Below are 24614 nucleotides of genomic sequence, written 5' to 3' on the forward strand. Positions count from 1 at the left end.
CTTCTTTTAGTGGAATCTCTGCTAAAAGTTGCACTATATCCTCACCTTTTTAGAACTTAGATTTTACACAGTGTTTGTTGTTGTTGGCTGGGCTTTAAGCAGTTTATGGAAGAAAGATGTGCATTGCCTTGGAATGTAGTTTAACTCCATTTTGGACCACCCCAGCACTTATCTTTGCAAATAGCTTTCTTTAGCTTCCCTCAAATAGCCAAAGATTAATCTTACCCCAGGAAAAGTAATCTCCACAAGTATCTTCCTTAATCAAAGGAGGGGTGTAGGCTCCACAAAATAAATGTTTCATAACAAGAGGTTCTGAATCTTCACTGAAGGTGTCCTTATGCACTGAGGATATTCAAGAAGATGATCCTTCATAGGTAAAAGTCTGCCTTTTTGGCTAACCCTTCAAAGTCTTTCTCATTAGTGCCATATTTTCCTCTGCCCAATTTCCTCTACTCCCAGTTATGGGTCATTGATTTTTTTCAAATCATTAATAAAAGTTCTTTTTATACTAGGATGAAAATCCCACCACAGGGCCAGAATATTATCCCCTCTTTTCTGTACTCCTGACCATAAGCTTCTTGGAAGAGGGAATAATTTTTACTGGCTCTTGGGCAAAATTAATCAGATTGCCTACATTTAAGCAAAATCAAAGAAAAAAAAAACCCAATAAAACAAAACAACACCCCAAAATACAAACCAAAATGTGTAATATCTTAGCAAATAAGTTAATTAAAGTCAATATTATCACTTTCCTCTAGCTGAAGATGTGGCCCTGAGCATTTGTTAAGTGTGAGATTAAGTGTAAATAAATCATATTGCACTACTGGAGTGTATGGTAATTGGGTCATTTTGTTTTCTGAGTTCCCCATCTTTTGCTCTTCTGGTTTACTTAAATTAACAAACAGCATGAAGCATTCTAAACCTGTCCTTGATGTTCATGGAGGAAGAGCAAATGCCAAACTTTAACTACAATTAATTACAAATAGTGAGATACCTTATAGGAGGTATCAGAAAATATAATCATTCACATTTAAATTAAGTGTTTCAAATAATGATTTAATTGAGAATTAATAAGCCAGTTATTGCAGGTTAATTAAATGCCACTTGATGATTAAAAACATATTATTTATTCAGATTAACAACTATTAGGCTGTAGTGTAGCCCCACACCCTGCTGAGTACTTATTATTTTAAAAGTCTCTGCCAATGCATTTCTCATTTCCAGGCTTGTTTCGTTTTTTACTTTGTTACTGTTTACAACACCTTGAAAACAAGACAAAATACGCTAAAATTTTAGCACAAGATTGTTTTTCCCAACATTGAATATTTCTTGGGGCTTTTGATATGAATGTTTTAAAAAGTTCATCTATAGTAATTGTAAGGAAGAAAACACTGAAACATGACAAATGTTATAAATATACAAGTTTATATAAAACAAGGGAGGAAATATGCAACGAGTGTATAGAACACTCAGAAATTAAGAAAGTCAATTACCAAATCTATAAACTTCCAAATAATACCTGTGCTTTAACTCATGGGTTATACCCAGTTAATTTTCAGTAGAGCTGCACAGCCATATATGCTATCCACATTTAGATGCAGTGTGTGAATATTGTCTTTTGGTGGTCAGGAGTGGGTGTTGGAAAAACACACATATTCTTTTATAAAACCTTTTTAACTATGCATTGATGCATATGTTGTGATCGTGCTGATAAGCTATTTAAAATTCTGTGTAGATGAAAGATTGCCATAATAGAGCAAACTTTTCATCCATATTAATGCATAGTATAAACACCATCTTTTCTGATCGTAAATCCAAAACAGCTTTAAATCAAAGCAACTGTACAACATACATAGCAGGACATCAGGGTTCTCTCACCTTAGTTTGGACAAGAAACTTCAGTCTGGCAGGTAGCCTGTTGCAATCATTTCCTTTTGGAAATATTTCACAACTTCCATGATATGAGGGAAGTGGCAGTGCCATGTGTATGCATATGTGGACTCTTTGCCACTTTTGCTGATTCTCACCCCCCTCAATGAGCTCCAGCTGCACAAAAAGATTTGACACTACAGAACACAGTCATGGAGTTTTCTACTGCCTGTTCACAACCTCTTAATGTTGTTGCAACAACATTTTTGGTTGTACCAAGAGGTTTGCTTCTGTTTCTCTGTTTGGTCAATGTTTAGACATGGCATGATTCTTGAATTGAACTGTGCAGATGTAAGAGATGGAATTGAGGATCCTTGTGGTCCCTTTCAGCTCAGGATATTCTATGATTCTACAAGAAGTGATCTAGAGAAATACCAGGAAGCCTCTCCATTATAATCAGGTATCTCAAAAGAAGATTTGCATTATCCTATTTTGACATGGAACATGTTTGATTAGCCCAGCTTAAGTGAAAAAGATAATGAAGACAGGAAAGAATCACAAGATTAATTTACTCTGGTTCTTCATACAAACTGAGGCAGAAAAAAAGATTCTATGCACTGGTTTACAGCTATTGCTTAAAGTCCCATGTCAAAAGCATAAATTGGTTTATTTTCAGTGCTATGAACTACATTTCTTTTTTATATAATCAGAGATGGTAGAATTGGTGTCATGTTGACTGGAGAACATTTTTGCACTAATATGCACAACCATTATGACTTCTGAGAGGCCAAAGTCCCCTTCCAATTGTCCTCTTTAAATTCATGGATGGCTTGCTGACAGGCATCTTCCTGGAACCAGTAGGTTTATAAACTGTTGTCTTGATAGCAAGCGTGAGCTCGAAGTTATTTTACAGAAAAAAAAATCTTCCTAACCTATCTTAGGCATTAAGGGAAAGACAAACCTACAAAGGAAAGGGTCTTGAGAAAAGAATCAATTACACTACCTTCTGTTTCCTCGAACTCACTGACTTATAAGCTGGAAGAGGAGACAGTTAAAAGGTTTGTTTTCTCTTCTGTTGGGTGTATAATTGTTTTCTTCAGAGGTCAGGCAGGCCAGTCTTTCCTAAGCATAATAGGCAATGGAGAAAACTGTGAGCTACCATGATGAACAAGAGAGAAAACGTTTTCTTGATGAAAAAGTCAGCAAGAATAGAAAATGTGGTGTCACTTATTTTGCATTTCCTTCAGACTGCTCTATCAGACAGTTTCAGCAACTTCTCACATCTCTCGAGTACTCATGAAAGTGATGTATGACTGTGAGACGATGCAAATGCTGTGTGTCGATAGGTGTCAGGATCTTCATATTCTTTGAGTTAAACAGCTAAAGATATTTTAATATGAGGCTATTTAAGCATTTAAACTATGTCCATTTTGAGACATTAATTACTTGATTCTCTTATAGTGTCATTTGGTATAGCTGTATGGGCCATATGGCTGTTGTGGATGTGACTCCCATATTCTTCTTCAACTTTCCCAGACTGATGGTAAATTATAAATCACAATGAGTTTTCAGCAACTTGGTGCACCTCAGCCATCCTCTGCAAACCTCAGCTTATCCTAAAACTAGCACAACAGACATTAAAATGAGGGAGCAATTATCACACAGATCAATTTTAAAATGCATTGCCTCAGCTTTATTAAAATGTCAGTGGATAAGGATGAGGATGGTGGTGGAAATAAAGGACTGAAGTACTGAAATAATTCAAAATGCATTATCATATACTTTTTTCTGTACTTTTTTGGATGCATAAAATTAATGATTAAAATCAATTCTGTTTGAGAGCTGTGATGTGGTATAAAGACAAAAATAGCTTTCAACTTAAAGAACATATTAAAATACACTAATGCATCCATACCTTTCATTACTATTTAATCAAATTAAATAGTTGAATTTTGCACATATTATTAACTTTATTTAGGTTGCCTCACCGTTTAAAATGTTTAGTACCAAAGATAATTACCAATGATTCATTTAGACTATAATCATTCCTATTTTCTTGTTTCCAATTTTTTAGACTTTTGTAATTTTAAAAGTGCTCCATTAAAATGTATTTACAGGGCCTTTTGCCTTCCTGAGAAATACTCAAGAAAAGAAGAAAGAGAAAATGAGACAGAACTCCATGAGATAGAAAACTAGATAATTCTGGTCCCTGATGAGATGCTTGGCTATTTTTCTTCTTAATTATCTCAAGGCCTTTTGTGACTGGATACCAGAGGTAGTAGGGCATCAGGTCTTTCTTCATATCAGCCACTTTTCTCCTGTACTTTTTCTTGCCTTGGTATTTAAGGTCATATTGAAAAGGAAGATTTTCATCATACCTCATACGAGGAACATCAACACATCCTATGGAGAAGGTAAATCTGATGATGTAGAAGAAACAAAGCCATGATAGTGTTGCAATTTTTTTGCTTTATTTGCTTTCTTATGAATAGAAAGCCCCTTAAAATGCACTCTTTCTTCAGACATCCTATCCTCTCCAGTTAGAGGCATATCACAGGTGACACACATGTCATATCAGAACTGTGAAGGAGTCAGGAAAAGGAATCAGTGCTGCAGGGCTGCATCTGTGTGAAATACTCTCCTTCTGCACGCTGCTAAGGGGGCTTGGAGACTTCACTGTGCTCTGGCTACACCTGAAATACTCCAATTAGAGAGCTGCAGAGATCAGAGGCAGATGGAGGAGATGAGTATTTTGTCTCATCATATGAACAATGACAGGAACAAAATATCCAAAACCACAGAGAGGTTAACATAGAGGAAGTAAATGGGCTTTAGGATATGTAGGAGAAATGAATGACAGGAAATACCTAACCACCGTGCCTGGAGCGAATCAGGAACCTGCAAGCAGATCTGCTTTGCTTCCTTCAAAGATCAACAATGTAGCAGAGTGTGGAAATGCAGCTGAGGAGATATGAGAAGCATTTTGCTTCAAGATGGGAAAGATTCAGAGGAAAGATAATAAAAGGTTAAAAGGTTCAATTAGTGAAAGATAATAAATTAATTTAGTGGTCATGGAAATCATGTATGCAAGAAGAAAAGGACTTCTCAGAGCATGTACAGTTCCCTTTTCATTTCACTGTAAACATCATCCTACAATGATTTTGGCAGAGATTGCAGAAACTGCATGAGAAACTAAGAAAATCCCAAGAGGCAAAGTTGTGAATGTTTTAGTCACAGTATTTGCACTCTATTTTTGTACAACTTTGGGGACATTCAAGGTGTTTGTGAAACACAGTTGAAACTCACCAACAGGCTGCAGTGCTGCTGTGACTGCACTGGGAAAAGAGACATAACCACATACTGTAACCACACATGCCTTGTGTGTTAAGAAACCAAGACAGAGAGGAAAGGATAAACTTCCCACGCCTTAAAGGAAATGGAATTTATTATTATAATTATTATTATTATTGTTATTGTTATTATTATTATTATTTATTGCAACTTTCATCAATAAGAAATGCTATGAGAACTACAGTAAAGTAAAAATATTAAATGGAAAAATAAATTAAAATTTCTATTTTCAGTCAAAATGAATTTTCTTTTTCAAATTATTTCAACAAAATTTGTTACATACCTCAATATTTTATAAAAATAAATATTTCTTTGAAGACATTTCATGGAGAATTTCACCATTAAAGAAATTTCTATAATCTCCAGCAGAATTATTTCTGTTAATATTTTGCTTGACATTTTGTGTAATCAATTTCCATTTAAGTTTTGAAGTGATTTAGTATTGTTTTTTGGAACTGATTAATTAGGGAGACTTGTATTTTCCACTAAAAAGTCTATAACTGCCTATTAGTATTAAATCCCTACTTCAATGTTTTTCAAACTAAGGATTTTAAAATATTCCTGTCTTCCCATAAACATTAGGGTAGATTCATAAAGTGTACAATAGACCTGTCTATCTGCAGTACAGCTTACAGGGAGGCTGCACAGTCAAATAAAAATGTCCAAAAGTGGTCACAATTCAAAAACTCATGTTCAAAATGTTACTGTATTCCTACAAAATAATCTGCTACCAGCAAAATACTTTGACCCAGAGCAACAGATATTTTGCATATGTAAGCAAGAATACATTTTCTGTGTGAAGCAAATCCTGTGACCTGACTGACATCTTCCAGTGTAAATCTGTCCTCTCATTTTCCTACTGACACAGTTTTGTTCTCAAACTAAATTGAATCTCACATCTGCAGCCTTGGCTGATCTCCTGCTCCCCCAGACCTTTTTCTCCTGTCTCTAATTTTCTGTCTGCATACATTTTCTATCAACTTCCTGCACTTTCGTTTTCCTTGTGACTCACCCTTTTCCATCTGTAATTCTTCCTCTCCATCAGAAAAGTTCCTTAGCTGCTGTCCTGGAGTGCAGAACATGGTGGCGACTCCCTTCTCATCCTAGCAGCACTTGACCATACTCATCTTTCTTGCAATAATGTTTTCATTCACAGAACAACAGTTAAAAAAACACTAACTTATAGTATATTTCAATGACGTCTCAAAAAAAAAAAAAAAAAAAAAGAAAAGAAAACAAAAACAAGCAAACAAACAAAAAAACCCACCCCCAAGCCTAAAAACAGCTGTACAATAAATCTTATGCTTCAATGCTTTTAAGATGAAACATTTTCATCTTTAGAAGCCTTCTTCTTCAAAGATTTCCTTTGGATTCTCTTCCAACTTACAAACTCAAATTAAGATTCTAAAGTTTTAATTCTTTTGTTTTAAGCTAATAATAATGTTTAACTTATTATTTTTTACTGTATTTTAAAATAGTCACAACTAACAGCTGTGGTTTAAAAACAAAAGTTCAGTTCTTGTTTCCTTTGTCTCTTTTCTATGTTTCTCATAGAAACATAAGCACTCCTATGATGTCTTTATGAGGGAAAGAAGGGAGGACTTTTCTAGCAGTCTGTGTGCCAGTCCTTTTCTGTAGCTAAGAAAAGCATAATTTGCCAGTGCATTTTCTGCTAAATGCTCAGTAACCACAGCTGCCAAACTGAAGTTGACCAAAAGGATCTGTGGTGCTGTGCTATGAACTTCAATAGCTCTAGTGCTATGTCAGGGTCTGAGAAATTAATTAAAAAATAACCCTCCCAGCTGTAAAGCTGTAGGATCCAGGAGAGTCTTAACTTACATGGGCAAAGAGATAAGGGGCATTGAATAGAAAAGGATGTGTTGCATTAGCACAGATCAGACACTGAAAGACATTTGCCTTCCCCTTGGACATCCATTGAGATATTCATGTCAAAATTAAAGCTACATTTTAGAGATCCATTTGATTTAAGGTCTTATTTATAACTTTTTGCATATATATTCATGGCTAAGTTAGGTTTTTTTTGTTTTTTTTTTTCAGATTCACAATAACTGTTTGTCATGACAGAATCCTTTCCTTTAGCCTCAACAGCTGTAATCTTTTCTCTTTCCCTGCTTTATACCCAGAATTGTATTTCAGACATTTTCGTGTCTTAGTCTTTTGTACATGAAACTAAGGCCACACATTTCCTTCCCCTTATCTGTCACATTTTTATATAAAATATTTTAAATTCTAGACTTTGTTTTTAATGATTTTTACGTGTTATTTTCAGTCTGGCTTTCAAGTGGATACCTTGACATTTCTTTCCCATAATTGCATGCTTTCTCTCCTTAAAACCTGAAAAACTTAATCTTCATTCCTGAAGTTCTCCTTTCTAGCTCTTCTTCATGATACTATTGACAAATTTGACAATGATCAAACAACTATGAATAGTACTCAAGTCTGATGGCTGTCATGGTTTTCCTGTATTCCCTTTGAAATCATTGCATTTTAGTCTTACCATTGGGTTTCAAGCTTTCAGGGAAATCATCCCTCTATTCTAACTAAACATTACCCAGAAGCAAAAAGCTCCTCACGAGGGCTCCCAGTCTCTGAACTAAGAATGCTAAGAAAACAACAGCTTCAAGTTGTAATGAATGAATCTAGCAAGAGAAATATTCTCCAAGGTATCCAATATTACTATTGCTTTTTAATTAGTATTTCATAAAGCAAATTACTTATATTGCATTGGGCCAAAGACATCTGTATAACATCTTTGGCCCAAAGTTCCTATTTAAGTTCCTTTCTAAGTAAGGATGAAGTTTTCATCATGTCCAACCTTTTAACATTATAGTTCAAATAATTGACTTTTTGTCCTATCCCAAACTTCATTGATGTCTGTATCTCATTTCTGTTAGGATCTCAAACACTTCTATTCAAATAGGGTACAAAATTTTGTAATGCCTCCATATAAATACATATATTGTTGGCACATCATAACACTAATAAACACACTGTGTGTTTGTAGCTCCTATCAGTGACAGTCAGTCAATAACCCAGAATAATATAAATATTCAGAGACTCCCTTTACTTACATGTCTGCTAAATATCGTTAAGGAATAGTAGACTGCAAAAATGCCTTGTTAGGACACAGCTGTAGTGTCCTGCATCTTCTAGAAGACACCGTCCTGTTTATGAGGTGCCAGCCTACATTTTTTCCTCTCCATTTTAATATTTTTAACATCTTATATAAGTTTTCTGATGTCATAGGAACTTTTAGACCATCTTCCAGCTAAAAAAACCCCTACTTTGTAGGTGTACCTCATGCAGGTCTGACCTATCTTACCTTATTACCGTGATGGAGACTTACCACATGGCTAAAATTCAGCTTCCAAGAGTTCTGTATTAGAAACAATGTGAAAGCTTCAGATTTATATTCTCTATACACTAAAGTGTAGTTCAGAATGCTAGCTTTTAATCAATATAGCCATTCAACATTTTTAATCAGTTTACTTTCTATTTAGTGTTTATTTAAAATTAAGATTATGTATTCTATATGAGGAAAAATATCTTTTGGCAAAATAGATACCAGCAAACTTATAGATAGATGAGTCTTTAGTTTATATCTTCCATTTGAACACTGCCTGACCTGGAAAAATATTCCTCAGCTAAGGAGGCTATGTTCACTTTGTCATGGCTTTTTCCCCTTTTTTTTTTTTTTTTTTTTTTTTTTCTTAGGACTTGTAATTACTGAATGTTGGCCAATATACCAATATACCCACTTAATCTTTTCAATGTGTTAACTGCTGCTTTATCTATCCTAACAGATGGAAGCTGATTTTGCACTACTTGAATTTTTCAAATTGATGCTGCCAGGATCTGCTTTGCAAGTGCTATTGAACTTTCACTGGATAAGATAACTTAGATCTTTGTTAATTTCATAGAATAATTAAGATTCCCTGTAAGTGGAAACCTTGGACAGGTGTATGATGCTTAGAGGTAAAAAAGCTGTTCAAGAATCATTACATCAATGTAGTACACGGATACAATTATAAAATAGAAATATGCCAGGTACAAAAGCATCTATAAAACACTTTGAGCTGTTTCAGCAAGATGCATGCTGACCTCAGACTACAGCAAATAATCTCCTGTTACTTACATGACAATTTCTTTCAGTGCAAATGTTCCACTCTGTGACCCACTTTTCCTACTTTATTAATTCAAAAAATACAATGTAGTATGTGAAAAAGAACCAGAGTGATGAATGTCACAGGTCCATTGCTTAGGTTGCCAGGGAAATTTCCCTTTTGGTGAGCTCACGTTCTGAAAACATTTTATGTTTCCACTCAATGATTGCAGTCATTTGCTTTGTTTCCAAGTACTAGATGCACTCCACCTAAACCCAGGCTTATTTATTCTACCCTTTCCTAATTTTTAATATCCTAAACTCCTCTGTTCCACACGGGCATGCATTCTATGTAATTACTTTGACATGTTTGTGCATGAATTTATTTGGTGTCTCCTTCTTCCCCAGGGAGCTACTTGAAAATGCCCATGTATGCTCACAAGATGGGAGGGGAACCTGTCTCCTGTCTCCCAATCAACTCAGAATCGAGATATGCAACTAATTCCTCAGTCTCTAGAACTGTTTTCAATTTTGTTGGTCCTGACATATGTTCATGTCCAATACTAGATTTCTTTGAGTTAGTAGACTCAATGAAACAATGATATTTACTGCTTCTATAATCCTTCAGTTTATGGAAGGCAAAACAGAACTGGAGTTCTTGCACACTTTCTGAGGGACCTGGATGATCAATTTATACTTAAATTTATAAATCACAGTAGATTAATACTGAAAATTCCCCCACCCCTTACTTCTTCTGTCTATTCAATTTCCACCAATGAAAAAGGATTAATATTTTGTTTTTGAAGAACCTGCTTGAGCAGGGGTGTTGGACTAGATGACCTCCAGTGGTCTCTTCCAATTTTACCCATTCCGTGATTCTGTGAATTCATGCATGTTTGTGCAGTTACATTTTTTTTAATCACAGGACCTAAAATTTAGATTGAGTAGAAAATTTAAGTATCTAAGCAAATATTAAATTATGACAGTGTTGTATTAGTATTCATTTTTTTTGTTTCAAATTGAAAGGAAACTCCTGGAAGCATAATGTTACTTATGAAACTTAAATGAGAGCTAAAGATAGACTAATGTGAAAATACAGATATATGTAAGTCTTCTTCCCATAAGTAGGCCATGTAGCAGCAACTTGATGTTTACAGTGTGCTTAGTTGCCATGGGCTGTCTTGAAACCAGGTTAGAGACATTCTGCATGCTCGTGCTTCAGCCTGTGTAATCTTAGCATGTGCTAAATCAGTGGATTTAGCAGTACACACAGTACATGCTAAATCAGTGGAAAACACTGTAGAGTATCTTTCTAAGACTTCTTAAGGTATTTATATGATTCCAAAATAAAGATTTAAAAGGGATTCCATTCTTGTTAAAACAGAAAAACAAAGGAAGGTACTGGTCAGATAATAATTTTGTCTGTGTTTAGATGCAAGTACATGGAAGACTTAGAAAAATAAGTGGATTTTATTCATAGTATTTAAAATCTCACAGGGGTTTTAAATATTTTAATATGAAATTACCTGGAATTCAGTCCCAGAATTTTGTTTCAATTGAATAAAAATCTTCCTGAAGTTCAGTAGTCTTAACTTTTGAACTTTTAACTTTTCAGTATTCAGAAAATTGGCTGACAACTAGTTTAGTTCTTTAGTCAGTAGGAAATTAAATTCCAAAACACAACCACACAACATATTGGATACATAATTTCAAGCACGAAAATGGAATAAAGCCATAAGAATTTCAATTAAAAAAATAAAATGCATTTCTAATATTCCATAGTGAGGATTTTTATTTAGACAGAAGTATACTTAAAAGGAGCTTCCTAAAGCAAGCACCATGAAAACTTCCTAGCTGATGATATATGCTACAATTCTGGAATGCAAAGGGTCAAAAAATCCAAGAGATTTCGTTATTTCTCATACATCAGTGACAAAACCTTAGGGCTGATGCAAGCTGATGAACCAAGATTTAATGTAATATGGTCAATTCATTTTGTACTGATTACAGTTCAAGCAGCTGCATCCTGCCCTATCAGTTATACTCCTCAGAAGGCTGCACTATTTTGAGTGAAAAGAGACATGCCATCAAATGGTTTAAAATATATGCATTAGGACAGGGAGAAGTAAGTACAGACTGAAAATGTTAAAAAGAAGTAAAATGAAGAAATCCTTTTCTCCAGCTGCTTACATATACTAAGAAGTTTTTTCAAAGACTTGAAAACCACATTGTACTATAACTAATCTTTTTAAAATTTACTATGCTTTTAGATTTTATATAAAGGACCTATAATATCAATAATGAATAATAAAGTATACTTCTAAAAGTAAATAGATGTGGTTTGACTCTGTTCCCAGTAGTCCAATATTGAATTGTATTTTTTAGAAAACTTCTATTCAATGTATATTTGTCAGAATTCCACTATCCTTTTCAAAAGGGGCTATTTTACTCCTTTAGGGATGTGTTTTGTAAAAGCTAGCCATTTGGTGATATTTTATCAATGCCTTCATTATCTATTTAAAGGAATAAAAAAGCAAAGCAGGGATTAATTCTCAACAATGAAAATGTAAAGGAGTGGAGTGGAACCCTGAGGAGCAGATCAGCTGGAATGCTTTTAAATTATTAGAGCTGGGTCTTATGATTGCCTCCATGCAAATATCTGCAAGAGGCATCTCTTTGACTTAGATTGATAACAACACATAAGCATTCAGTTATGGGTTCCCTTCAGTACAGATACAGTGATATCTTCTATCAAAATAAAAAGTAAATGTGGTTAGAAGAGTAAAAAGTAGTGAAGCTTTTGACTCTAACTTGATTTTTCTATTATGGAAATGTATTTGGAATATGAAGGACTGATTTTATATGACTGATTTTATAATTCCGAGTATAAGAAAAGCTCTTGTGTTCAGTGAGATTATCTGTTCAAATACAGTTCAAGATCCGGACATTTTCTAGTCTGTTCTTACTTTTTACAGGATTATAACAGTGATGAATAGGGGCAATCATTTAAGGAAACAATCAGCAAAGTTGGGGCTTTGAGAATGCTCTGGAAAGGTCATTTCAGATAAATGTCAGCTAACTTTTAAATCTGCGATCATTCTGAAAACACATTGAAAACTGTCACATTCATGATTTTCAAATTAAACTGAGAAAACTCATTTTCCCTATCAGCTGACCGAACTCTGGGTGTTCTCTCCTTGCAGAAGCTGTCAATAAAGAAGGTATTTCGTGTGATACCCTCTGTTATTTTGTGGTTGAGTCCAGACTATAGTCAGAGGGGATGACTGTCACTTCTAAAGGCATTCATTAAATTTGACAACTTCTTTTATATTGATATATGTCAAGTGTTCACTGGTTAAGTCAGCTTCTTTCCACGAGACCATCTGCAGTGGGTTTAAGTTCTTTTAAAGAAAACACTTTTCCTCCAATATGAATCACAAAGTTTATCTAATTTATATTAAAGAGCTAAGATCAAGTCAGCTATTTTAATGTATGCCAGCTGGGCTGCATAAGGTTCACTTCATTTTCCAATTGTGTCAATCTAACATGGTTGTCACTCTAAACAGATGGAGTATTATGACAGCCTTAAGTTTATTGAGTAGAGGATCATGCAGAGGACTTACATCCTTTGTTCTATTTGTCCATTTGATACTTTTATGGTTTGGGTTTGCTCAGTTTATCATTTTTACATAGTTTTCAGTTAAGATTTTATATTATTATAAATTATTTTAAAATTCTATCTTCTGAACATGGGATATTTTTGTGGTATTGCCTGTGTGTGAATAAAGACACACATTTTTTTGTACAGCAGGTTGTGCCATAACAGTACTTTGTACATATTTTCTTTAAACTAGTAAAGTTCAAAGAAAAATTATTCTAATTTCTATAGAAATCTATATAATTTTCCCATTTTTTCCACACTCCCATCAATGTTTTTTTCAAGCTAACATGTGGGCACAGTCTTCCTTTCCATTGTTAATTATTATGACATAAAATTATTTGTTTGCATTTAAGTATAGATTACCACACAGAAGAAGACTGAAGATGACTGAAAATGAGAATAATAAAGTTTTTTTCATTTGGCATATATTTTAAAGCAGTTAGAGAATTGCAAATAATAACTTTTACTAATATATCTTTTAAAATGTTCTATTGGAACACAACTATTATTTTGCCTTGTCAAAAAGGCAAAGACTTAAATACATACTTAAATGTTATCATATTGTGACTGAGGCCAACCATCCCATGCAATCTATCCACTGATAACATCAGGATGGATCCAGCATCAATATGGTCAGCACAACTGTTCAGCTGTAAGGTTGCTGCCATGTCACATCTCAGCATGCTGCCCAAGGACATGTTGATGGGTTGGCTACAGCCCCAGAACCTTACCTTCACCTCAGCAAATCTGTCCTCAAGTGTCACTGAGAGTTGTACATCAATATGTCCTGGCCTCCCTAATGACTGGTCTTCTGGCCAGATCTTTACAGTGATTTTATTAAGAAATCATTGTGTTTTGTAATAAGTATTGAATTTTATGTAGCTGAAATAGTTTGGAGTTTTGCTAGTTTTTTTTTTCCCTTTGTGGATTCTATAGAAATTATTTATATTTTTACAATCTTTGAGCAGGTGTTCTGGATGAAGTTAGCAAATAAAATTCTTGAGCCATTAGTCAGCTAAATGCAGCATAGCAATATAAGTAAATGTAAGAAATATACTGTGTAACTAACCACACATGAAATAATTTGGTTTGCATCTAGGAAGCTATCCACCTGACAAAGTATTTTGGCTCTACCTGCAGTGGACTGTTGATGACTTATTCATATTGTGAGCCTACTAGGAAAATCTGTAGTGCTCATTACTATTCCATCCCAGATGAGATAGTGGCTGAAAAACAGTCAATAATTTTTAGTCACGCACTTCAGGCTACTACAGTGAAAACTGTCTGAAAGAACCCAAATATGTATCTATGCATTCCAAAGCTTAAACAAATTAGTTGAATGCTCCTATACTCTTATATGTAATTCTGCTCTTTCCTTAATTCTAATGTGTTGGAGACATAAACACTATAGAAGAGGATCTGATAAAGAAAAGCTGGATGAGAAACAAAATATATCCAGAAAGATTTCACAGGATAAAGAAAAAACTTTAAAGTGAGATGATAGAGATGAATGGGTTTTCTAAATCACAAATTGAGACAAAATTTTTCTGCCAAGAAAAATGGGTTTATACGAGAAGCCCAATCACGGTTTTGAAAGATATTTCAGAAATAAAAATACACCAGATGAGTATGCTGGTACCATGAACTCTAACTGGTCATGAACATAGCCAAATTGAGTGAAGTAAAAGCTTAGAAGCAGAAATAGAAGCCCATATTTTGTACAAATATAAGATGCATATCTGACCCTTCTCATATCACATCTTCAAGTCAGAAGCTGATATTCATTCCCTTAGATTTGTTCTCATCTAGGCTATGCTGGTTAACAAGAGATTTCAAATGTGCAAGTTGTGGAAATGATTTTACGTTGCTGGTATCAAAAACATTCACCCAGCCCACAAACTATTGTGGAAAAAACTTGAAAATTAGTCTAGGCTTGGTTTTGTTTTGCAGGATACTTTATGCATATACTGTCAAAATATTACTGTTTCCCTCACTAAAAAGGGTAAAACTAGCTTTAGCAAGCCAATGAAGTTGTAGACATGACACGACATGACACGACATGCCCTGAAACAAAATTAACTGAACATATTTTTAGAGTAAAAGAAATCCTTACAGAAAATGTTGATTCATCAAAAGTAAAATTTTAAGCAACTGAGTTGTATTCAGTAGTAACGTCTCTAGTTTCCTCACAGATATTATTCTCAGCTTTCAGGTGGAAATGATTCTCAATAGCTGTAAGGCAATTTCACAATGTGGACTTTAGACAGATGCTTAAATCTTTAGCTATTCTGAAAAACACAGAATGAGTCATTTCCATGTAGCAGAGGGGAAAAAATCTTTATAAAATTACACTCCAATATAGTCTGGGATAAAAATAGTAAAAGAGAAAAAATCAGAGATTTAATTTTCACATTTCTAAAATGCAGTGCTTCAAATCAATAGTGTTAAAAATCTCAAAAATTTCAAGTTTTAATATTTTTGACTTTCCTTTTATTTCTAAACATCATTACAGTGGTTTAAAATTACACCAGATAAACACAAAAATAGGTAATTTTTTTTTTGAAAACGTTTTTGCAAAAATTATTTCCATTGAAAAACATTATGTCACTGCTCCTTAGTACCTCGGTGAGAACCTGGCAAAATTGTCTCTTTCAAGTCAAGTATTTTCATGACTTTTTGCTCCCAGTATTCAAAATTAAAAAAAAAAAATTAAAAAAAATCCAGTCTTGCTCAGTATGTTAACTATACATGGTAAGATTTGTAGGGAGTAGGAGTGATGCTGCAGGAGTGACTTCTGGGAGGAAAGGCCAGGGGTACCCCATGTCAGACACAGCCGTTTCCAAATGCCCTGTTGAGGACAGGAATAAATGAGCAACTGTGTGAACATTTAGCTGGTAGCTAAGGATATCTCATCACACCGATGAGACTACGCTATTTAAAAGGTCCATTGTTCTTCAAGGGAGAAAAAGAGAAAAATCCCATGAAATATTACTCAGGAGAGAGGAAAATATACTACAATTTCAGTATATGTTGATTCATTTAATGATTTTGGAGGATAAATTTCAGATATTATACCCTATGAATTCTCTGCATGGGAAGCAAAGTAAAGCTATTTTGAAATCAAAGGACTCTTTTTTTCTGTCATTTTTCTGAATCTGCTTACTAAAATATGTCTTCATAAAACATACCTGCTCTCAGGACATGGCTGTGTACTGTGCTGTGCTTTTTGTCAATGCAATTAGCAAAAAGAACCCATTTTCCTTTTGTTTTCCTTCAGTACATGAATCTGTCAGGTTCTTAACCCTGTTTTTTTCCCTCCTCATTTTTACTTAATAAAGTCTTAAATTCATGAGACAATAATGACATTGAAGAGGACTCAGTGTTCGACCAGTATACTGCCAGCATCTCTGCCTCCGAGCAAGAGAGGTAGAAAGGCAATAATGAACTGCATATCTTCTGCATTTCTTTCACACTCTGCTGATTAGAAAATATGGGCAAAAAAAAAAATTAAATAAGTAGCTTATGACCTCTGCTGTGAAAATATAAGGTCTATGTTTTGAACCAAGTCACATCTCTTCTTTGTGGCCCAGGTTCAGTGTTTGCACATGGTAACATAGTATAAATTATGCAGAGATAATGATTCAAGAATTCAGGAAGGACTTTAAAAAACTTACTGTCTGCAAGGCACACCTGTGCTTCTTTATTTATTAATACATGTTTCTTTGTTTCTATATTTATATTTAGAACACTGGAAAGGGCAGCTTGGGAGAGCATAGTTTTTGAAGATGCCACAAAAAAAAAATTACAAAAATAAGGGGAAAGGTTTTAAAATAAATACAAAATGAAATCTTCAAACAAAGCAATGCAAACTCAGAATAGAAAGTGGAAGTTTCTACAGTTACAAAGACTTTGGAATCTGCTGAATAACTGTGGTTCCAACTTCAAGGGGAAAACCTGCTTGCAAAAGGGAATGAAGAGATTTCTGCATCCAAAATATTTTAAGTTTGACATGCATTTTTATGCATGTAACAAAGGTCTGGTGGCTGCTATAATCTGTAAGGAGCAATTCCTGCTCATTTACTTGACTGGCTAGCAAGAACATAACAAATAGTTTATAGATGTTACTGATATAGGAGGTTAAAGTTGTCTTGCATTAGCGATAAGGAGCTTTTGTTAGGTTTTTTTATGGGAATTAAGTCTGTTCACAGTGAGAAATTATGGAAATCATTTTTTTTAAAAGGTAACACATTTCCTTTGTACGTCTAAGCATTCATCCTGCCTAGAGAACTGCAGAGTGTTGCAAGTGCAAGGTAAAATGTGTTGAACACAGGAGTCTGACTCTGCAGTAATGAAACTGCCGGGCTGCTGAATTACTCCTTGCCTGGAAATACTCTTTTGGGCACTGTAAAAAATTATAAATTATAACCACGGCAGAAGCAATAGGTATAAGGCAGACTTTGAGCTGTGTACCACATTTGACATGCGGAGGATGGTACATTATCATGCCTTGCTAAACACTCTGGAGTCTCTGCTCACAGCTCTGCTTAGCTACTGGCCGCATGAAGAAGTAAGGAAGGAGTAACCTAGGGAACGTGAGTGCACAGGCTGCGAAGAACAGTGCCCAGGTCTTTGCCTCTTCAGTGTGATGTGCATTGACAAGGTGAAGACCAACATATGACTCCTTCTGTAATTAAATTAATTGCAGGAAAGGGTATAGCCATATTACATATTTGGATCTCTTTTATTCAAATACAGTTCTATACCAGACAGGCAAGTATGCTTTCCTCTGGTACAAACCCTCAAATTGTGTTTGCTAGAAATACTATATTCCCAAAGTTTGTTCACTTTAATTTTAATTTTTTTTTCTTTTTTTCTTTTTTTAATATATATAATATGTAGATGCAGAAAAGCTGTAACTCATTTTTATATCAGAAATGAGAAGATATATGCTAAAAAACTTAAATACCAGTTGAAGAACTAGAAGATCTCTAGCCTACATTGGACCTGTTGCCTAACACTGGAAATCCCTACATTTATGTTTTAAAGTAGTTTAAGAACCTTAAATGTCTACTCAAAACTGCCTAGATCTAGGGAGCACTAAACAGATAAGGCTCTGGTTTATGACTCAGCACTGTCAGAATGTAAAAATGTCATGGTTTAGGAATGGTATTCTCCCATTTAATACTCCCACTAAAACCATGCACCACTTGTTCCCCCATTCCCTCTTCCCTGCAGTGGGCTGGAAGCGCAAAAGGCAAAGAGCATGGGTTAAGATAAGAACAATTTACAGGAAACATCAATGCCATAAGAAAAAGAATTGTAACAGCAGCAATACTAACAGCAGAAGATTTAAGAAAGAGGAGAACAATTCACATAGAAACCTCTCAGACAACAGAGATACTGAACAGATGTCCTTGACATTCTTACTCAACAGGAATGGAATGCCTCCTCCCTAGATGAGATTCCCTTCTCCCTGCTCCCAGCAATGATATGAGGTGCTATAGAAAAACTCTGGGCTCTGGCCGTGCCCCTTCCTGGCTGGAACTAAGAGAAAAACAAAGATCGGTTCCTCTCTGAATTGCCCATTTGAGAGTTATTAATCTGGCTTCTCATATCATGTCTGTCTGATAGAACCTCTTGAAAACTATTGGTAGAAATTGTCATCTCCAGTTTTTGCACAGAAATATATTGGTTAAAGCATGCACCTATGCCTCTAGAAGACCTTGTCTGAGTTTACTCGCTGCTGTAGGGAACTGAACCCCTATCACCAGAGCCATCTGCTAACCAATAGGCTGTTTGATATTCAAGCCAGGTCCTCCTAAATTCATCTGTATAAAAAATATTCTGCTTATATAAAATTTCTGCAGTATTTATGGAGCACGGGCTGGAATTTCATTCTCTATCACTCTAGCTTACTAATTACCACCAGCCTATGACTAAATTCAGCATTTCATACTGAAGAGGCGGTTCCGCTTGCTCAGCATGTCTTAACACATCAAACTTACATCAAGCTCATGGTCTTTATTAAGTATCTCAATATCTAGAAGCATGAACATAGAATACGTGAGGTGAAATCTGTGTGACTAAAGATAAGCAGCTAAACTACCTTTGTCAGAGATAAACAAACACTTTTACTGGAAGATGCCTTCCTACATTTAGGTGGCCATCCGTATGTGGTCAAAATTTCACTCAAAAAGAACCCCTGTCTCCTTTCTTGAATTGTAAGGAATGTCTGTAAGGATAAATTCAGCTGTAGGTCACCAGTTTGCAGATGTCTGAAATTTGATGAGGAAATTTCAGTCACGTTCAGTATTAATTTTTTTTTTCTGGAACAAATCTTAACATCAGTGTGGAAAGTATTTTCCTGAATAATTTGAGCAATTATAAACAGTGGTCAAGGAATTGGGTTTGGAAGAAGATTTTCTGTTATCAAGTAGATACAGTTTCTTCATAAATTTTGTCTTGCACAAGAAAGGACAGCTGCTGCTTTTTTCCTTGTCAAGATAATTAATGTATTAGTTCCTGAAATTCAAATCTGCTTTCTCAATTAGGTTTATATGCCTCACTTTTAGTACTGCAGGTGTGGTGATGGTAGGGTTGGTCTATGTCAATAGAGGCCAGAACCTGCCTTGTTTCAGATAACAGCTAGTTTCAGATAGCTCAAATAAATCCACTGAAAGTCACAACTGGTCCCCTAAGCCAAGATGGTGGCACCTCAGACAAAATGTATTAAGAAAGAACAAAATGCTGCACCGCGGTGTGAAGAATGAAGAAAAACATGTGAAGCATCTTTGCAGACACCAAGGTGAAAGGAGAAGGAAGAGGTACTCCAGGCACCAGAGCAGAAATTCCTCTGTAATCATGGTGGATCAGGTTGTCCCCCTAGAGTCCATAGAGGACTGGAGGGGAATATCCACACTGCTGCCTATGGAGAGCCCCATGCAGGAACATGTGGACATCCTATGAAGAAAACTCCCCGCTGGAACAGATTTTCTGGTAGGAAATGGAGCCCTAGGGTGGGCCACACTGGATCAGTCTGTTCCTGGTGGACCATACCCCAAGGTAGTTAACCCATACTAGAGCAACTCTTGAAGAGATGCAGTCTGTGGGAGGGACCCCTGCTGGAGAAATTCTTGCAAGACTGTATTCCATGGCAGAGCCCCCACACTGGAGCAGAGTAAGAGTGTTTGGAAGAAGAGAGATGAAGATGAAGCATTGTGAGCAACCTCTGCTCCTCATTCTTCTGCACTGCTCAGGTTAGAGAAAAAAGGATAGAGCAGTTGAGAATGAAGCAGTGAGGTAGAACCTGGGAAGAAGGGAGAAGGAGGAAGTTGTTTTAGTTTTTGTGTTAGCTTCTCAATTTTTAACTGGAAATAAGTTATTCTGCACGTTTGATCTGTTTTACCTGTGGTAGTAGTTGGTGGGTGATCTTCCTGTCTCAATCCACATTTTCATCTTATTTTGTCCTTATCCTGTTGAAGAGGTAAACTTATCACACCCTCAAAAAATATCAGGAGAGTGGCATCTTTCTTTATTCTCCTCACAAGACTAATGAAATTTAGTTTTAAAGATGAAGTTCAGAGAGATGCATGGATATATCTGTTTTATCTGTTGAGTACTACTTGAAATCTCTTTGTTGTTAGGACAGAGTTGTCTTTGCTGTTATAATCTTCCAGCTGTTAAGAAGGGAGGCAGGTTGGCTACAAGCCACTGTTTAAGAGAAAGGTAGAAAGATATAGACCCAAATCATCACAATATTTAGGGGGGAGATGTGATTCTCTTTTTTTTTTTCCAGAGGAACATTAATTCCACTAACTGCAATGCCATGACGATACCTTACAGGCATGATTGGATTCTGTGGTTATAAGCAATCCTCTAAATGTGCATTGGCAGCATTGATGAATATTTATAAGAAAGGTTAGATAAAAATAATAGTAAGGTAGGCTCTAGAATCTGATATTATGCTTTTCCTCTAAATGTGTGTTCAGTGCTGCTTTTCCCTGTACATTTGATTTCTGAACTAAAAAAAAAAAAAAGGTAAAGAAGAAATTGCAACTGAATGTTGTTTCCCTTCCTTACTTTTCTTCTATGCTTAGATGAGAGCTGAGATAGGAGGGAAATCCTACGTAAACATGTTTGCCTCTTCACAGAGCAGAACTCCTAAGGACTTGATAAATTAGCTATGCACATACAATTGATAGAGTCATACACGTAAGTATAAAGCTTAATGACTTAAGACAATTGTGAAAGAAGCTTGGCTTAGTGTTAAAACACTTACAACTGGATCCTCAGCTGGTGGAAATCAACAGTGTTGTGTTGGGTGCAGTGAAGCAATGCCAATGTTCACTAGCTGAAGCTCAAGTTACCTAAAGATTTACTTTAATATGGTTCTTTTGTCATGCTCACTGGCATGCGTACTCGTGCCTAATGTGGGCACTGCTGCGTAAAGGATGTGTCGTGCCATTCAATGAAATGTTTAAATGAACCACCTGCAGCCCACTGCTAGTTAGCAAGGCAGGTGGAAGTGCAGAATCCCACAAGGAAGGTTGCCCAGCTTTTCCATCACTCAGCAAAACAGGTTCTAGTATGTAGGTTTCTGTGTTACTGTTTCTGACCTATCACTGTACAATCACTGCTTCCAATACTTCAAAATTTCAAACTGCTTTGACGGTGCTTGTAGTCGATGAGGAATGAAATATAAAACCAAATTCTATTCAGTTTATGAAACTATGAGCTATACTTGACAGTGTAGAACAAACTATTTTCCTATATCTTTGGACTAACTCATATGAGAAGTTTTTATTCTGTTACAAAGTAATTTAGCTCTGGGAAAAGAACAGAAGCAATGATCATCTGTCCAGGATAAGAATTAATAGGGCCAGTATTGATTAGCCACAGTTCTTTACATAGAGCTCTGGTCAGAGTTAAATGTAACATTTCTTCACATCTGCCTTTGATTTTTCTCTAGAGAATTTCATCTTAAGATGTGTCAGTGGCAGGATTCTAGTTATCTAATTCTATCCATCACTAACATAAAAAAAGTGAGAAAAAATAAACGGAGCAGCCCAAAATCAGCTAGAAAAATAAAACTACTGGGGATAAAAGGAATACATCTGTTCACATACAAAAGTCAAAAGTGGAATGTCTGGTACTCTCCACTCATGAAGATTCACATACTCATTCCGTGTATACGTGCACCCTACTAAGAAGAAAAGGATTAAAGTACAAATTCCAAATGCATCCATGCATCATTATTGTCACAGGCAGTGTTTCATAATCACATCAGTGTTACCGAGCATGGATTTTTTTTCCCTTATTTTATTTTATTTTATGAATAAGAGGAAGTAGTTTTTGCAAGGTGCTCCTGTTGTCCTGGAAATCATATTGCATGTGCAGCATTGGAATTAATAGCCACTTAAAAATGTATTCCCATTTCCCAGAAGTCAAATTGAGTTTTGATGATGTTTCACTGGAGGCAGAACCAGCTCCTGAATAAACCATAAGGGAAAAGAATAAAATAAGTGGGATTCATAGGGTTATGCTGTCACTCTGACTAGCCAAATATTTTGTTTTAAATCAAGGGGAATAAAAAGAGCTCATAGAAGGCAAAAAACCCAGGGTCTTTTATAGTGAAATTATTAAAAAATCTTCTTCCAGTATCAAGCAACTAGGAAAGCAGAAACTCCTTATTTGAGCCAGAATTAAGTTCATGGACATATTTAAAAGTGCAAACAAAGACAGACTAGACTATGCTGTTATTCATCTTTAATTTCAACTGAAGATTCAAGCAACTGAAAAAAAAATGGCCTCATTTCAAATTCTCTTGAAGTTTCCTAGAAGAAGCACTGCTTTTCAGAATGGTTTTATCTGGAATTATCAGCAGACCAAGACAGGGATAGAAGGGCTGTTGTCTTGCCTGTGTAAGATGCCACTGGTAAAGTTTGTTTAGAGGAAAACTACACTGCAAATTCATTGTTTTGTTAGCACTATATGCAATTGTATGAGAAGATAAGGGAAAATAGGCTGAACTCATCTCAAGCTGAAGAATTTAGATATAAAATACAGGTGTAAAGAACAAAAGATATGTTGTTCACCCTTTTACTTTGATAGGAATCAAGACTGGCTCTCGAGACTGGTTCTCACAAAAAAATTTAAGGGGATGTCACACCAGTTTCAAGGGACTAACACAACAGCTGTGGCTCAGCATTATATGTTGTGCAGAGAAATGGGACAACTGCATCTCACCCTGAGTCTAGACATACACTGCCAATGAAAATCCTGCCTGATGCAGAGCTCAGGGAATCACACTGCTGTTAGAGATGTAAGCTTTTTAGCCAGAATTCACTGGAAGTTGAACAAAAATCCATGTGTATTCTTGAGAATCTCACTTTGGACATTCAATTTGAACAATACTGTCAGCCAGCAGAGATATATCAATAAATATAATTTTGTGAACAACCTCACATATGTAACTGGATACAGTAAGTCAGCAACACCATAAAGATAAATCCAAAATATACTAACTATTACCACAAATTCAGTTAACAGGAGATTTCAAAGTAACTAATAAAAAGCAAAACATCTGTCTCATTACTGTTAAAAAAAAAAAAAGGTGCTATTGGCATAATCAGAAGTAAGAGTGCTGGTACAGAAATGTGATATTTTAGATGAAATGCTAGCAAATTTATGGTAATATGTCTTGAAAAATAAAGCAAGTATATTTTATTTACCTTTTTTTATCCAGGGTTGTACTACTTGAAAGACATTCATACTAATGACCAATACTAATACTAAGAAACTAAGACAGAGTGATCCAAACATCAAGGCTTGTTAAAATTAATTGATTCCATTCAATTTCAGATCATCAGCTGAGACCAGAATTCAGTGTCTGGACTTCCTCTAAAACAAAGGGTGCTAGACAATCATACAAGATATTTCTTCACGAGAATATGAGTAATATTAACATTAATGTATTGGAGGCTTCCTGACTTCTTAGAGACATTTGTGTTGATCAGATTGGTAAGAACTGAGTACCGGCCTAAAAGTCTAAGCCGTTTCTTTATGTTAGACTTAATGTGCTACAAGAGGTAGATGGATGCTCTAAAGGGTCTGAGTACTGGGTATTATTTAAAACTCTATGTGAAATGCAGTTCCTATGCCCAAACATGAAAGAAAACTGCACACTGGTGCAGTTGAGGTGATGTCAAGGGACAAGATGCTGGTATGGGAATTGCTCTTTTAGAAATTTTGTGTTATCAAAATCAAACAATTCTAGGCAGAAAGAATTGTTTTCTTCTCTTTTCCCTCTTCTTCTGAGAAAGAGAGTGATTGTGATATCTTTAGCTCTATTATAGCTTGTTTTTGATTGAAAATTTTCTTAGCTGAATTCCAAATGTCTTGTGAAATGCACCCAGGACTACTAATAACAGTCACCAAGGATACATAGAGATTTAATGCAGTGTTTGCAGAGCTGGGAGTAATGGCTGTCAGACTGAGCTAGTGGAGTTACAGTACTTCATTAGTTCCTTTGGATCAGCAGCAATTTTAGAACAGAAGGTATCTACACTGTAAACACTTCCCAAATCTTTCTACCTCACCTCCTCTTTAAAT

This window comes from Sturnus vulgaris, chromosome 2 (assembly GCF_052056855.1).
Source record: "Sturnus vulgaris isolate bStuVul1 chromosome 2, bStuVul1.hap1, whole genome shotgun sequence".
Taxonomy (NCBI): domain Eukaryota; kingdom Metazoa; phylum Chordata; class Aves; order Passeriformes; family Sturnidae; genus Sturnus; species Sturnus vulgaris.